At 41.9% G+C, this 15,629-nt stretch overlaps 1 protein-coding gene across 2 annotated transcripts in view; it reads right to left on the bottom strand.

Moving 5' to 3' along the window:
• Positions 1-11,447, bottom strand: part of zmp:0000000926 (ataxin-1-like) — a 25,676-nt gene extending 14,229 nt beyond the window's left edge. The window contains exon 1 of one of the 2 annotated variants that reach the window (XM_028581791.1): positions 11,404-11,447. The gene's annotated coding sequence lies outside the window, so the exon portion shown is untranslated. Of the gene's footprint in view, positions 1-5,675; positions 5,880-11,403 lie in introns of those variants that run through there. The other variant, XM_028581789.1, reaches the window with a different exon arrangement.
• Positions 11,448-15,629: the final 4,182 nt, after the last annotated feature.

The following is a 15,629-nucleotide window of genomic DNA, read 5'->3' as shown; positions in this document are numbered from 1 at the left end:
TGAAAAACAAACTAGAGTTTGGTCCACATGAACTGCTGCTGTGCAGACTGTAGTTAGAGTTTTGCACATGTGACTACAGTTGTGCCCACTGTCGTTTAGCAATCGAAAAAAACTGTAATATTTTTTATTTTTAGTATAATATATTTTATATTTGTCAATTCCTTTGGCTACAGCCTTGGCTAAACATTTGACATAATATAAACAATATGATATTCAAACTTTTGAATGCTTTCTTTAATAACTAAATAACCCAATTATACTTTTACTTTCAGTACTTGAGTAGTACATTTTAAACTAAACTACTTGCAATACATAAGTACAAAAAATGTTGAACACTTTAGTACTTCTACTTAAGTGTTGTGCTTAAAGAGCACTTCTACTTCTACTCAAGTCACTTTTTTGATAGAGCACTTGTACTTTTACTCAACTATGGGTCTCTAGTACTTTATACACGTCTGGTCAGCAGGGAACAAGCGGAATAGTTAACAGGTATTCTGCAAACCTTGTGGGTGACATTTTCTAACGCGGGTGTTATATTGTTGTCATTCATTGACATTTACTGATGGGAGTTTCATTTTTGCACTTTTCCACCGTCTCAATCTGATAGTATGCCTCTTATGCGGCATCTGCACCAACTACATTTTCAACCACAAAGAGATGACTTTGGTGTCAATTTGTTGGCATCATATGCATCACAAAGTATAAAAAAAAACCATGAAACAAACATTACTATTGGTTAGGTGACAGTGCTTCTTATGCAACTGGAGTAATGTCACACAGTGCTGATGCACACAGTCATGCTTTTGCATTTCCATTCTTGCAGCTCACTTGTTTTTTCTAAATTATTTTTCCTAACTTTTTACATGCTCAGCTTCACTGGCTCACAGGTAGCAGTCTCTCTCACTAGTTTGCCACATGATTAGCCTACCTTAGAGCCCTTGATGCGGTAGTACTCTCATGCTATGAGATCAGTAGCTTACAAGGAGGGGGGGTTAAGGAAAGAGGAGAGGGGAAAGGAAGAGACAAAGGAAGTTAAAAAAAAATCTAATGGTTTAGAAACAACTTGACAGAGAAATGAGAGTGTGTGTGAAAGAGGAGGGGGGGTTACTTTTTATTCCAAAGATTTGTTGTTTTTGGCACTGTCCCCTGGCGACTGACAATCAAACTGGGTTTTTTGTTGGTTCTCTAGTTAAGCAGCAAATTGTCAGCAAGCTGTAAGCAAACATCATGATGACTACTCCACTGAGAGAGCATGGCCTGGTCTCCTGTTAGAAGCACAAGTGCCATTCATTTTTAGAATGCCTGACTAGACTGGCTTTATAGATACTGTCTGGAATACCTTTATCACTGCCGGCATTCAAGGCAACATTGCTCTTGCTCTACAACCCCTCCCACAACAAATCTGCTGCCCAGCCACACACGGTCACAGCCATTTACTCAACACATGGCTTATGCTGTTTGTTATAGAGGGTGCTGCAAATTATATTGAAATAGGATTGAGTGGGCTTAATGCTTGTTTTCAAAACGAAAATAGGGAGAGTCCCACTTGAGAGAGAACCTTTATCACACAGCTATTTGGCAATCTCTGCTAATAATTACAAAAAAAAGAAGCCAAATTAAATTAGAGAAAGATGTTTTGCGGAGTGATTTTTTTGCTGCGAAGGATAGAAAAAAGAAAGAAATGAATAGGGAAGCAAGGATAGGGAAGGTAATACACAACTTCAGGACAGGCGTTCAGGACACTATTGATGCTGAAGGCTACAGGATGTCTCAGATGTTACACTTTCTGTACAGTGATACCAAAACCGATACTTTGCAATATATTATGCTCGTGCACGTCTGTCTGTACGAGGGAGCAGATTTTTCTGATCTACTGGGCTTCCAGCAGGCAGAGAGGCAGGCCTGGCTGAAAAGCTGTGGGTGTTAAGTGGTGGGAGGCAGGGTTGAAAGGTTGTTGACCCCTATTGTAGATGAATAGGAGGAGTGGAGGAGGAGGAGAACATACTGCTTGGTCATACACAAGGTTTAGCGAGTCAGGGCCAAAGAAAACGATCGACAAAGAGCGAAGAAAAGACTCCGGTAACTGACAGATTGCGTACGCATGTTTGCAATTGCACACACACGCACATTCCCACCCCGTATGTGGGTCTGAATATACCACTGATATACCACTTCCTTCTTGTGGGACACCCTCCCCGACAGGTGTGTCTGTCACCTTAAAGTAGTCTGGCACGGTGTCAACTGTATTCAAACACCTGCCTCTGTTTTGGATTATTCATCACACTCCTGGCTCCTCTGCTGAGCTCCCAGGCCAGTTCTCATACCCTTCAACTGTAAGAGTGCTGATCTGGGAACAGTGGGCATGGAGGTCCCCTTGACCAATTCAAAAGTGCCCTAAACACAGAACTACTTCATGATTAGCACGTACCTTAGGAGAGATTTGTGCAATACAACTGAGTTGTTATACTGTTTTCTAAATGACTTGAAGTAAAGCAAGTTCATTTTGGATGTAGTGCCCTATATGCCTGTGTTGACACGTAGCAGATATACACACATTGCTTGATTAGTCAGTACCTTTAGAATGATTAAAAAAAATCATGTGAGCTGCACTTTTCATATACATTGATTAAATGAAGTATAGTGCGAGCTTACGTTGCAGCACTGTTTTCAGAAATGTAGCTGAACAGCAAGGACAGGGGTTTGATTCCCTTTCCATTCTGTGAGAGGATGACATGCAAGACATGCGTGTGTTCCCTGGTATCTGAGCCTGAGGAACAGTGTGGTAAAGAAAATGAGAACACAAATAAGGTTATGTGGGGTTATGTAGCCTCAAATACCTGCTAAACTGCTGCGCCCACAGTTTCAATGGGTGAAAGGGGAGTTTTGGCAGAGCAAACACACATACAACCCTAAAAATCACACACACATGCACAAATTCATAAAATCATGCAAATGTGTAGTCTCTGCCTGAATGTACACTTCCCTCTCTAAGTTTTCCCTCTTTGTCTCTTTCACTTTCGGTCCCCCCGACCCACCCACTCTCTGTCTTTCCCTTTCACTCAACTGGCTGGCTGTTTGAGAGCACACACTCAACGTGGGTGAGGGTGCTAGAGTAGAGTATATGACTGTCAACACAAGGTGCAGTATGTATGTGTGTGTGTGAGTGTGTGTGTGTGTGTGTGTGTGTGTGTGTGTGTGTGTGTGTGTGTGTGTGTGTGTGTGTGTGTGTGTGTCTGCCTGCCTGTCTGTGTGGTGCTGTAGGTGGAGAGGCACAGCAGGGCGTGAAGGAGCGCTGTGATAATGACAGGCATGTATTATATAACATGCAGATTGCATAAGGAGAAGATTATTTTAGGTCCAGATATTGAGGATGTATAAGTAATTTCTTTTATGTGGGTGTACAGCACAATGCACATATCTAAGTGCGAGGATGTGTGTTTGTGTAAAAATGTTCTAAAATGTGCCCATTTCTGTGTTTTCTTTCGAGGAGTGTGTGGGTGTAAGTAAACTAAGTGTATTATGTGTTTGTAAGAAGGGGGCATGAATGTTTTCAGATTTCTTTCATAGCTATCTGCATATCAAAACAAGTATGTGGGAACGTTGGCACATTTATGTACAGTGTGTATAAGGGTGTCTTTATTGCAAGCTCCCACTCATTATCACTTTTAGACTTCAGAGAGATCCACTTGAAAGGGACTGAATCTCCTTGTCGGGCGCGAACCTCGTAACTTACAATTTTGATGATTTTCGTGTTTGAGCTTGCGTTGAAAAAACACATGCCCCTCTATGGGCTAAACAAGTTTTACGAATCTCGCTCAGCCAATCAAGCACAGGGTTATGGTCCTATAGGATGTGTTGTGTGGAGTCATAGAAGTAAGGCGGAGCAAATAGTCTCTGTGTGCCACTGCCTCCTCTGTGTGCGTCGCTCCATGCATGAGTGTGCCCCTGTAAAAATAGACCTCTTAAAGGGCCAGCAGCCACTCAACCTTCTTCCACAAGAGGCCTGTTCTGCTCTTCAGGGTGACAGTACTCTAAGAAACATGTGATGGAAGAACATGCTGTATTTTTCATTCAGTCCACAGAGACCAGTTGTATTTCTGTTTCCCACGAGAGATAGAAACATTCCTACATTCAGTTTCTCTTCATCATCTTTACATCCTTTATCAGGACACTTCTTTGGTACATAGCCAGAGTCATAAAACACATCTACAGGTTCATATTAGTAAGTTGCTATAAAACACATATTAAACACAGGAGATCTGGGTTTTGAAGCCACCTGACTACAGCTAGAGCCCCACCTTGGCACAAACTCTGATACACCACGGAGTCCTTTTTTGATAATGACGAATCCAACACCAGAAACGACCAGCAAAAATTGGTCCTTTGAATATGAGGCACACTTTGTAATTGTGCACTCAAAACGAGAATTTCTTGAAGCAATCTCTCAGTGACATAAGACTTCCTGTACACTCCAGCAGATTGTCCTTGTAATTGAAATAAGTGAATTAAGTCAGCAGTGACAAATGTTGTACGTCTCGCTTGAAAGACATCTATAGCTGAGAACTGTTTGAACCTGTGAAATGTTCCTATATGCAGCATATGGGGTATCACTGCAGCAGAAGGGCAGCGAGTGCTGTAGCAGAAATAGACATACAGAAATCATAATCGTGCACAATGGCGTAATATTTCTCCATCAAGATTGGCGAGAAAGGAGGAGGGCTTTAAGTGGAGTCGGTAACAGAACCACAAACATAGCTTTGTGTTCCCAACTTAGGGATGCAGAAACAGAAACATTTAGTCCTTTAGACCAATTGGTGTTGTAAAGTTGTATATAAAAAATTAAAGGTCACTCAAGTTATTTCAGTGCATATTTTCTAATGTTAGATTACAGATGCCTGGTGCACCCACACCTGCCCATCAGATATTTCCCAGATTTGTCCTCAACATCTGTACCTCCTATTTTCTCTCTCCTCCCTCTCCCTCATTCCATCTCTTTCCAAATTTTCCCAGGCTCAACTAACCCCACCCTCACCAATTTCATATTCGTCCCTCCCAGTTTAAGCGGGCTCCTCCAGGGCCCCTGGCTATCTCTGGACCAGGGCTATTTAAGCCCACTGCTCTAATTTTAAAAGTCCTGATCTGTCGTCATGATGAGTGATGAACCTCCACCTCTCTCACTCTCTCTTTCTCTCTCTCTCTCTGTCTTCTGTGTGTCTGTATCTGTCTTTCACATACATCTTGTCTCTGGATCTGTCACACTCTCCCTCTTGTTCACACTCTCTCTGTTAAGCCCTTTCACTCACACAAACACCCCACACACAGGTGCTGATCTACATTATACGTCCATTCACACACACACACACACACACACACACACACACACACACACACACACACACACACACACCACACACACACACACACACACACACACACACACACACACACACACACACACACTTTTCCCTATAATTAACCCAGCTCATTCTCAGGATGACATATACCTACAGAAACTCTTGAACCTGTTATCTCAGAGCAGCATTCAAACACACAGCATGGCGTGTGTATCCCTTCATTCAAAGTTCCTTACACACCTGCGCTCCCTCTCTCCTACACACACGTACACACACACACACACACACACACACAGAAGAGGAAGCTGTGTGGTCACATACCTCGCCGGGTGCCTTTGCGTAGCAGATAGCAGAGAGTTTACTCATTGGATCGGGCAGCAGCAGGCACGTAGGAATATCCAGTTTTGAGACTGCGAGTCTCTACCTCCTTTCTACTGCTCAGCCTCCCCTCCCTTCATCCTATTCCTGCCTCTCCTCCTTCTCACTCTCTAAACGCCTCTTTGCTCTCTCTCCCTCTATCTCCCCGTGAGTGTGCTCTCTTTCTCTCTCCCCAGCTTGCTTGATCTCTCCCTCCTCCTCTCTCTCCTTCGCTCTAACTGACACACACCTTCTATCTCACCCTTACAACTTCAATCTACACTCATCCCTCTGAGTAAGTCTCTCTGACACACAGTGACACTTGATAACTTTTTCTTTCCCCATACCTAATATGCTCTCTCTTGCTCTCTCTCTCTCTCTCTCTCTCTCTCTCTCTCTCTCTCTCTCTCTCTCTCTCTCTGGGAGTGTATAATTAGACAGAGCTCAGTGGTAATACAGTCAGGCTCATTGTGGGAGCCTTAGCATTGCTGCTCATGTCTGGCTGATAGCCCAGCAGCTTCACTCATTAACCTCCCTCGAGTTGCAGAAAGGACCAGCCCACGACTCGTGCTATTTGCTGCAACACCTCAGCCTCTTAGCCCTTCAGCCAATCGCAGCCCACAGGGATGATGGGAAAGGTGTGCTTACCAGGCACACAGTACAGTAGGTGAGAGTGACATAATCACTAAGTATTGACACGTTACAGTAGGTGAAGTGTAATACCTGCTGGTCAAATCTGACACATTGAGGATTTTCATCACATTCATCTTTTTTTAGCTTAATCATTTGGTCATGGTATGCGTGCAGTGGCATCATGTGCTTTTTTTTTTTCAAGCTGAAACCACAAAAGACTACTCGCACATCTTATTGTGAAACCACTGTGAGGTATGGGAATGTCCTGTGTGCATGTAGCAATCAGTCATATGCTCTTTTTACTGTACTGCACGCCCCAGTTCCCAACACACATGACCTGACATAAACCCTCGAGGGAGGCTTAAATAATTGTCATAACATTTTGAACAACTATGGTTTTCTATTAGATTCATTATTAAATTGTTTATTAGAGTTAAATCATATCCAACCTTGCATGAACTAAACTGCACTCTCATCTCAAGTTTTTAACTCGCTGACAAATATTTACTTTGACGCCTTAAACAACTGGGCAACTACAACATCCTTTTCCCTTTGTCATGGGCAAAACGTTTGACTCAGGTCCAGAGTTGGAAGTGTCAGGACAGGCCACATGAGCAGCTTACAGAGCTGGGATCTCTTTACACTACAATGTCAAAGTGTGTTGGAATCCATGACCTACAGTTAAGTCATTTTATCACCCTTTTTTTCATGGCAAATGTAACCTGAGAATCCTGGGTATAAATACTTGATCAAAAGTATGTAAAACATTGCACATAAAGCAGCTGCCAAGAAGTCATACATATAACAATTTTTCTTTTAGTTTTTTATGTTTTTCTTCTTAAAAATAATGAATTAAGTTTTGGGTACATTACATGCTGTTGACCATAAATCAATATAATCAATTGTGGATACGGAAGCCTGAAACCCAAACTGATATATTATGTAAGGGTTATGCCACTTACCCCTGAAAAAATAACAACCAGGTTTAAATTTTCTCATATTTGTATTACTTTATTTCATTTTTGTGTCAGTTGGGTAACTCTAAAAATAAAGATAAGATAAGCCATTTCATACAAATACAAGTGTCACAGCTTCATGAGTGCCTTAAAATAACCTTCATAGATCAGATCAAATCATATTCTCTTTTAATCAGCCTGGTAATAGTCAGAGCTATTGTAAGCTATTATGTCTTAAGACTTTGAGTCATCTCAAACACATGCTTTCAATGTCTATACTGTAGATACTTTTCCATGCTTAAAGATATACATTTTTGTCCTGTCAGACAAACATTTTCACTGAACATAAAAATGTTTTATTGTCTTAAAGGTGCAATATGTAATACTGACAGCTAGTGTTTAAAATAGTAACTGCAGCACAAATTCAAAATACTGGAGAGAGTCGTCTCCCCCGCCCCCGCCCCCTCCTCCTCAGACTCGAAGTTCACGGAGGATGCCAGCATCGCAGCATCCATAACAATGTTGCTAGACGCTTGTCTTACATAGGACATTACTTCACAGCACAGCAGAGTAGCTAATGTTAAATGCTGGCTATATTGACATAAAAGCCTGTCCTCACGCAGAGCTCTGTAACCAACTGACAGACACACTTTTTCGGCTTAGAATTACGGTAGGAACCACTAAAAACGCAACAACCTCGCCGTCCTCTCCACCCGAAGGACAGACACTTCCTCGGCTTAGAATTAGCTACAGTAGGAACCGCTAAAAATACCACTACCTTGCCATCCTCTCCACCCGACTGAACACACTTTATTTGCTTAGAATTCAGGTCCCGATCGCTAGATACACTGCAAACTCACGGTCTTCCCGATTAACAGCCTCCCTCTTTTGACTTAAAATAACTCACCGTTGTCGGCTGCGGCCACTGAACAGGCTACACATTGTAAACAGCCATGGCCCGCTTTCCTGGTCCTCCGGTAATGTTAGCAGTTAGCAGGGTTAGCATCACGGCGTTAGCCAGGACCAGTCGGGATCACTTTACTGGCTATGTCTCAATTGTTTTTGCGAGTAACCAACTCAGGTACTCTAGCTATATAATTCAATGTGAGTACACTAATGTTGAAATTAAATAAAATGCCTATCCCTTATAGCCGTGATAAATTAGCCCCTATGCTAATGCTAACCTGTTCAGGAGGAAATTAGCCAACTCGGCGTCCTGTTGGGCTCTAAGCTGTCTCCATCTTTCAAATACATCTCCAATATTTAGTTTGGTACGTGTCTGGTCACGCAACTGTTAGAAACATGCCGTTTTTTTTTAGGTTGATGTCGGTACACGATCCGTTCTGCCTGCACGATTTGTTCTGCACATGTGCGATCTGTTCTGCACATGCGCAAAATGTTCGCGCATGCGCTGTTGTACGAGGATTTGCGACGCTGCACGATCTGTTCCACGCTTCCGGTCGACAGCCAAGCTAACGTTAGTTTAGCTAACAGCTAATTCGGCTAAGCGCTAGCTGAGACAGCATGTAATAACTTTAAAAGACCCTCAAAATAAAACGTAAAAATAAACGTTAACATATGTAACAGCTGTTACGTCAGTTCTACTTTACTTGTGCTCATTTAAAATACAATCACTCAATATTTGTCTTTATTATTATTACTGTAAAGTCTTAATTTAGCTGTAGTCTCCTTCTCCCATTAAGTTTGACTTAACGTCATTTTAGACTGAATCTAGCTGTCAGCTAGCGGTTAGCCGAATTAGCTGTTAGCTAAACTAACGTTAGCTTCCCGGTGGAGGCTAGCCATAGGCTAGCGTGGAACAGATCGTGCAGGTCGTAAACAGTAATATCTTGCGCATGTGCAGAACGGATCGTGCAGGCAGAACGGATCGTGTACTGACAGTTGAGTAGAATCTATCTCCGTTGATCCTGTTTGTTTGTTTGCTGATTTCATGGCTGTCTTAACGTTACAGCTGCAGTGTGCTGGGTTTACGTTTTTACAGGTAGATCTGGCAACCCGGTCTGGCTGTCAAAGTTGGTAGTTGATAACAACTCACAGGCCAAAACACAAACAGAAATTCCGTCACGGAACAGAAATTTCAAAAGGAAAACTGGCATTGGCATTGTTGTCAGAAAAGATACTATTTCAACTTAGCATGTTTCCTTAAAGGTTCTCTAAGTGATGTGACACGTTGTTTAGGCTACAACATTTTTCTTCACATACAGCAAACATCTCCTCACTATCCGCTAGCAGCCTGTCCCCTGAACACGCTGTAAAGAAACGCAGTCTCTGAAGACAGCCCAGGCTCCACAAATGGCAACAAAAACAAACGGATAGTGAGGAGATGTTTGCTGTATGTGACAAAAAATGTTGTAGCCTAAAAAACAAATCACTTACTTAGAGCACTTTTAATATCTGATGACGCATTGGGGTCATTTTTGAATTTATTACAGTAAATATATTACATATCGGACCTTAAAGTTATTTCAACAAAGGTCATCACTGATTTCATGTCGAGCAAGCATTATCTTTTGAAAGTTTCTGTTTAATTGGAGCCCAGGAGTAGGAGGCAGATTGTGATCAAACAAGCAGAGAGAGTGGGAGGGTGTGACTACAGCACTAATCAAGAGATCACATGTTGTGCATGCATGAGTTTTCATATGCGTGCGTGTATCTTTTGCTCTTGTGATCATTAGGTGCTGCACAGGCTGAACGTCTTAAGTATCATTTCCTCTCTCCTTCTCTCTCTCCCATTCTCACTTCTGCATTCACACTACAACATCCTATAAACACCGATGTAAAAAGGAGTCGGAAAAAACATTACTCTGTTCGCTGAGTGAAAATTTGTTTACGATCAAAAATGAGAGTTGTGGAAAACAAATGACCCTAGTTTTTGTGTTTCTTCAGGTTATTAATGATACTGCTGATTCAGTCAGGCAGTAATGACAAATCACTTTACCAATACACAACAAAGACACAGGACCGCACCCCACCCCCCCCTTCCTCAGTTACGTATGTAAGTTAAAATAAGTCAAAGTTGACGCGGGACACGGACAATGGTCTCCTTGGTGATGGAAAGTCCTGTGTTAGGCTACTTTGACACATACATCCACCCCGACCTCCTCCCTATGCACACTTTGATTACAAATGTATTTGTGAGACATCAAAAACTAATTTAATCAGGGACATAATATGTTTCCCTCGAAATGTAATTGAGAATGCAGTTTAGTTGTATGGGAACGTCATTTTTAGGAGACATGGCTTCAATATATTTTGAGTAAGTCAACAAAAACAATTATTTATCAGTTAACAATTATAGTGTCATTGATGTACAGCCAGTGAGTAAATATGTGGATAGTGTGATGCCGGGTGTCACATGGTGTGTGTGAAAGTGACCATCAGGGACTTTCAAGAACATAAACACGAAAAGCACACATGCCAATAGACTGATCAGTCAGGGGCCATCACACAGTCAAACACAACTTTATACGCTAATGATGAACAGAAGAGGTGTCAGGGTCTCTCTGAGTGAAACCTGACCCTGTTGTTGACCCTTAAATCGGGTACTCGGAGATATTCAGCACCTCTCCATATTACAGTTTTAGAATCTACACTGGCCCACAGAGCTCTCAAAACTCAAAAGGCTGATGGAGGACTCTAATCTATTGAGAAAAAGGTTAACTGAGCTTATGAAGGCACAGTGACTATGTAGAAGTACCTCAAACCAAAGAGGGGACTCTTTGACTGTAATTTGTGAGGACAAATGGAACCACACAAACTGAGAAAGAGAGCCAAACACATGGCAGCGAGACACAAACCCGTGATTCCTGCTTACACACACTCAGCAGTGACAAGGCCCCTGAGACAATTTATCATCTTCTTGTGTGTGTCTGTGTGTGTGTTTGTGTGTGTGTGTGTGTGTGTAGTATGTGCCTCTGTATATACTGTGGTTAAGGTTAGGGTAAGGGGCTAGGGAATGCATTATGTCAATGACGGGTCCCCACAAAGATAGTGCCACAAACCTGTGTGTGTGTGTGTGTGTGTGTGTGTGTGTGTGTGTGTGTGTGTGTGTGTGTGTGTGTGTGTGTGTGAAAGTGACTCACCCCATGTCAGTTACTCCTTTACTAAAGTGTCCTTTCCTTTTTTACTTCACACCTCTTCAGTTTGCTATTTTTGGGCCATGTAAGGAGAACTAGTAGTATCCAGCACACACACACACACACACACACACACACACACACACACACACACACACACACACACACACACACACACACGTTACACACTCACTACAACATGAAAGCCCATTGGGAGTGTTTTGGAAGAGCGAGAGGAAAGCGAGAGGAGACGTGCATCTTTTATGGTGCACTGGTACAATAGCTGATTCGGTGGAGCAGACAGAAATATCCAGGGTTACTCGCAAAGTGAAAAATATCGTATTGCATAAGATGGTGAAAGGACCTGACCGCGTAAATGCAACAGTAGCTCTCTCCCACAAAGGCACGCACACATTCACTCTCACACACACTGATGTCCTAATAGTGTCCTGCAGGCAGGCGGGCAGAGGCAGGCCGGGGTAGAGAAACTGGAGCTGAGGCAGAGTGCTGACTCAGGGAACAACCAGTGAGAGAGAGAGGAAGTGTGTGTGTGTGTGTGTGTGTGTGTGTGTGTGTGTGTGTGTGTGTGAGAGAGAGAGAGAGAGAGAGAGAGAGAGAGAAGAGAGAGAGAGAGAGGACATTGTGCTATACAGAGGCCTCACGACTTGCATGTGCAAACCAAAATGTCGCGTCCAGCACTCTGAGCAATTTATGTTGTTTTACCCGCCACTGAGGTTAAGGCCAAAGCTGCCTGCTGCAGTGACAATGGAAGCCAAAACCAAAGTCTTACTCTAAGAAATCCATTGAGAAAAAGGAGAAGTAAAAAGAAGAAGTCTATCTCTTTCTGTACTTTTAGTTGTATTATTTCACTCCTCATTTGTTCTTGTGAGTAAATGCTAGTGACACTTGTTCACAGAAGTCAGACATGGCAAGAAACGAGAAGTCAGATGATCAGACAAACAAACCCCAGATGTAATATTTTATCAACTTTTTGGAAAATAATTTGTAAATAGGGATGCAGGTAACGATTATTTTCAATATTGATAAATTTTTTTTTTTCTTATTCACTGCATGAAATGTAAAACAAGTTGTGAAAAATATTATACAATACAATTTAATACAATTTCCAAAAGCCCAAAGTGACATCTTCAAATATTTATTTTTGTCCGCCCAACCGTCCAAACTCAAAGATATTCAGTTTACTATCTATATCTATATATGACAAAGAAAAGTCCCCACACTGGAAAACCCCAAACCAGAGTACTGTGTAGCATATTTTTACTACTTTTGCTTGAAAAATGACTACCGCAATTAATCGATTTTCAAAAAAGAATGAAATTTTTTCTGGCAAATAATAGATTAATCAACTAATTGTTTTAGCCTGAGTCATAATGTGTCACAGTTTACAGGCCAACTTTGACCTAGCATACTTTTTTATGTATAATGTGTGATTATTTTGTATTTGTTTACTTTCCGTTGTTCTTCTTGTTTAACTGATCGTCTGACCAGTCGTGTTTCTTGCGCCATCTGACTTTGCTGCAGCAATATTACCATGTTCCCAGATTTCAGCAATTACTGGTGAGTAAAATGTTCTTATAGCCAATAGAAATGTTTCAATAAACTTTTTCTTGGCAGCATGTGAACTGTCAACATCATCTGTATTTATGCACGTGTTTAAGTGTGTGTGTGCGTGTGTGTGCATGACCATGAGGTGCGGGTATGTGAGTGTGTAATATGATGTATATAGACTTTGCTCTAAACAGAAGAGCAGCAAGTCAGCAACATCCAGGTGGTGTTGGTTTACCCTCAGATTTCACTCCCCCCATTTCTCTCATTCTCTCTCTCTCTCTCTCTCTCTCTCTCTCTCTCTCTCTCTCTCTCTCTCTCTCTCTCTCTTTCTATCTATATCTATCTATATCTCTCTCTGTCCCTCCCTCCCCCTCTCTCCCTTACTCGTACCCTTGTTGTCTCCCTCTGTCTTTCCTGCTTCATTATTTGTCCTTTCTCACTGGCTAAAAATACTTGCTGCCCTGTCACTATAACAGATCACCCCAGAGGAAATTTTTGATACAGCAGCAACCCCAACCACACACACACACACACACACACACACACACACACACACACACACACACACACACACACACACACACACACACACACACATACTGAACACACACATACCATGAGCCTTGAATCATAATGGTGTCAGTGGATTAGTATTTGCAACTGTGTGCTGATATATATAAAGTGTGTTTGTTGTGCGTGTTAGACAAACAGGTGCAGTAACCTCATGAGGCTGACAGAGCTGTTGGAGGGTTGACAATGTAGGTGCAATATTTACATTAGGTCACAGCAGTCAGAGAGATGGGATAACAGACACTATCTCACTTACACACACAGACAGGGTTGCACCTGTGCTTTGCTGTTCAAAATAACAGGAATACATTGTGTGAGAGAACTACTGAGTGGAGTGATACAGACAAAGAAAATATGTGCGAGCAAATGTCCACAAGGCTTATGTGTGAAAATTAGTTTTTTTATGCTGGAGAGAAAAAGAGAAAGAGAGAGTGCAAAAAAAAGAGCGGGGTTGACACTCTTGTGACTCGTAAGAAAATTAAATAAACAACAACTTCTCACTCCTGCTTTCACACATGATGTGCAACTCAACCGAGTCTGTCGGAGACGGCATAAGGTGTCACAGTTTAGTGCTCAGGAGAATTTTCCTTTATGTCTCCTGTTCCCATGGCAACTGAGCCGGCGACCTGTGATGACCCCCAAAGACTGGAGAGGGACGGAGGTGAAGTTGTCATTTAGCACAGGTCAGTGGACAAATATTATTGCATTCATCATTTCTTGCAGATAACCCTACTGAGGTCGATAATCAGCCTTGGCGATACAGACATTTCTCTGTGGATCATATCATCTTCAGGAACATGGCACATGAACATGTTGAACATGATCAGACTATATTTTCTTTATATTCATATATATATTCATATTCATTTCATTGGGTTTGTCATATGTTATATTTGTTTTTGTTCTTGCATTCAGGGCAGCCTCCCTCTTTCTTTTCCTTTCTATCTCCTCATCTTTCCATCTGTATGTGTGTGTGTGTCTGTGTGTGTAAAACCATGCACCACAGCCCTGCTACCTGTATTTCAACAAGCCCTGTTGTCTCATTATCAGAGTGACATTTGTGCAGTCCTGTGGAGCCATCTGGATGCGTCCCACACACATGTGAGAGAAACCAGCCTGGGTTTGGATCTGACTCACATCAAACAGCCTCTCTGCCCACACACACACACACACACACACACACACACACACACACACAAATACAGACGGCACAAATAGAGCAGTTTCCATAAGCCAATATCTGACATTTAATGAAAAGTGAGGTGACACAGAGATTGATACAGATTTTCCAACCGACACTTTGCATCTTCATAGTTAATCTTTCCAGACACAATAATGGGGGCTCATAATAAAACTGCTGCATATAAACCCATGGACAGCTGCAGAGAAAGCACAGACAAAAGTGACCTCTCTACTACCTCTAATGTGTGTGCATGCAAGGGACGGCCCCACAACTAATGCAAATGGATGTATAAGTGCCACAGGTTGGAGTTGTGAAACTGCCTCTATGGCTCACTGGCACAGAAGAAGATGAACATCAACTTGAGGTTATGGGTCGCTTCATTGTCTAGGAAAGTCCCAAAATTTAAACGTGATCAAAGCTAATGCTTTACTCTTAGTTTCAACAAGATAATAAAATCACTGAATGAGAAATAATATAGTATTGAAAGGAACAAGTACTAACAAATAGAAATGGCTAAAAAAAGGTCCAATCAACCACAAGGATGGCAATGAAAAAAGCCATTTGTGTGTTAATGGTATTCTTAATTGCTGGAATCATTACTAACTTTCCTGAGTGGTCTAGTGTGTCTAACATATACTGTAGTTACTAAAATTGATTAGGACAGACAACAGGCCAATGTAACTCAATCACAGAAGATATGTGAAGTAATTCTGCAATGCTGCATCTGGACCAATTTTATTTCCTGGTTTCGGAACAAGCTGTAAGATACTGAGGGGACGCTATGACTGTTGCTCGACATTTTGTGAAAAGACCCAATGCAGTTTCGCTATGACTGTCAGCACAGCGAACCATAGAGAAGCACAAGTGCACACACAAGTGAGCCAAGGGACTACAAAGTTAGCATACTGAG

Source organism: Perca flavescens, chromosome 7 (assembly GCF_004354835.1).
Source record: "Perca flavescens isolate YP-PL-M2 chromosome 7, PFLA_1.0, whole genome shotgun sequence".
NCBI classification, from domain to species: Eukaryota; Metazoa; Chordata; class Actinopteri; order Perciformes; family Percidae; genus Perca; species Perca flavescens.
This window is presented reverse-complemented; position numbering and strand designations above follow the sequence as displayed.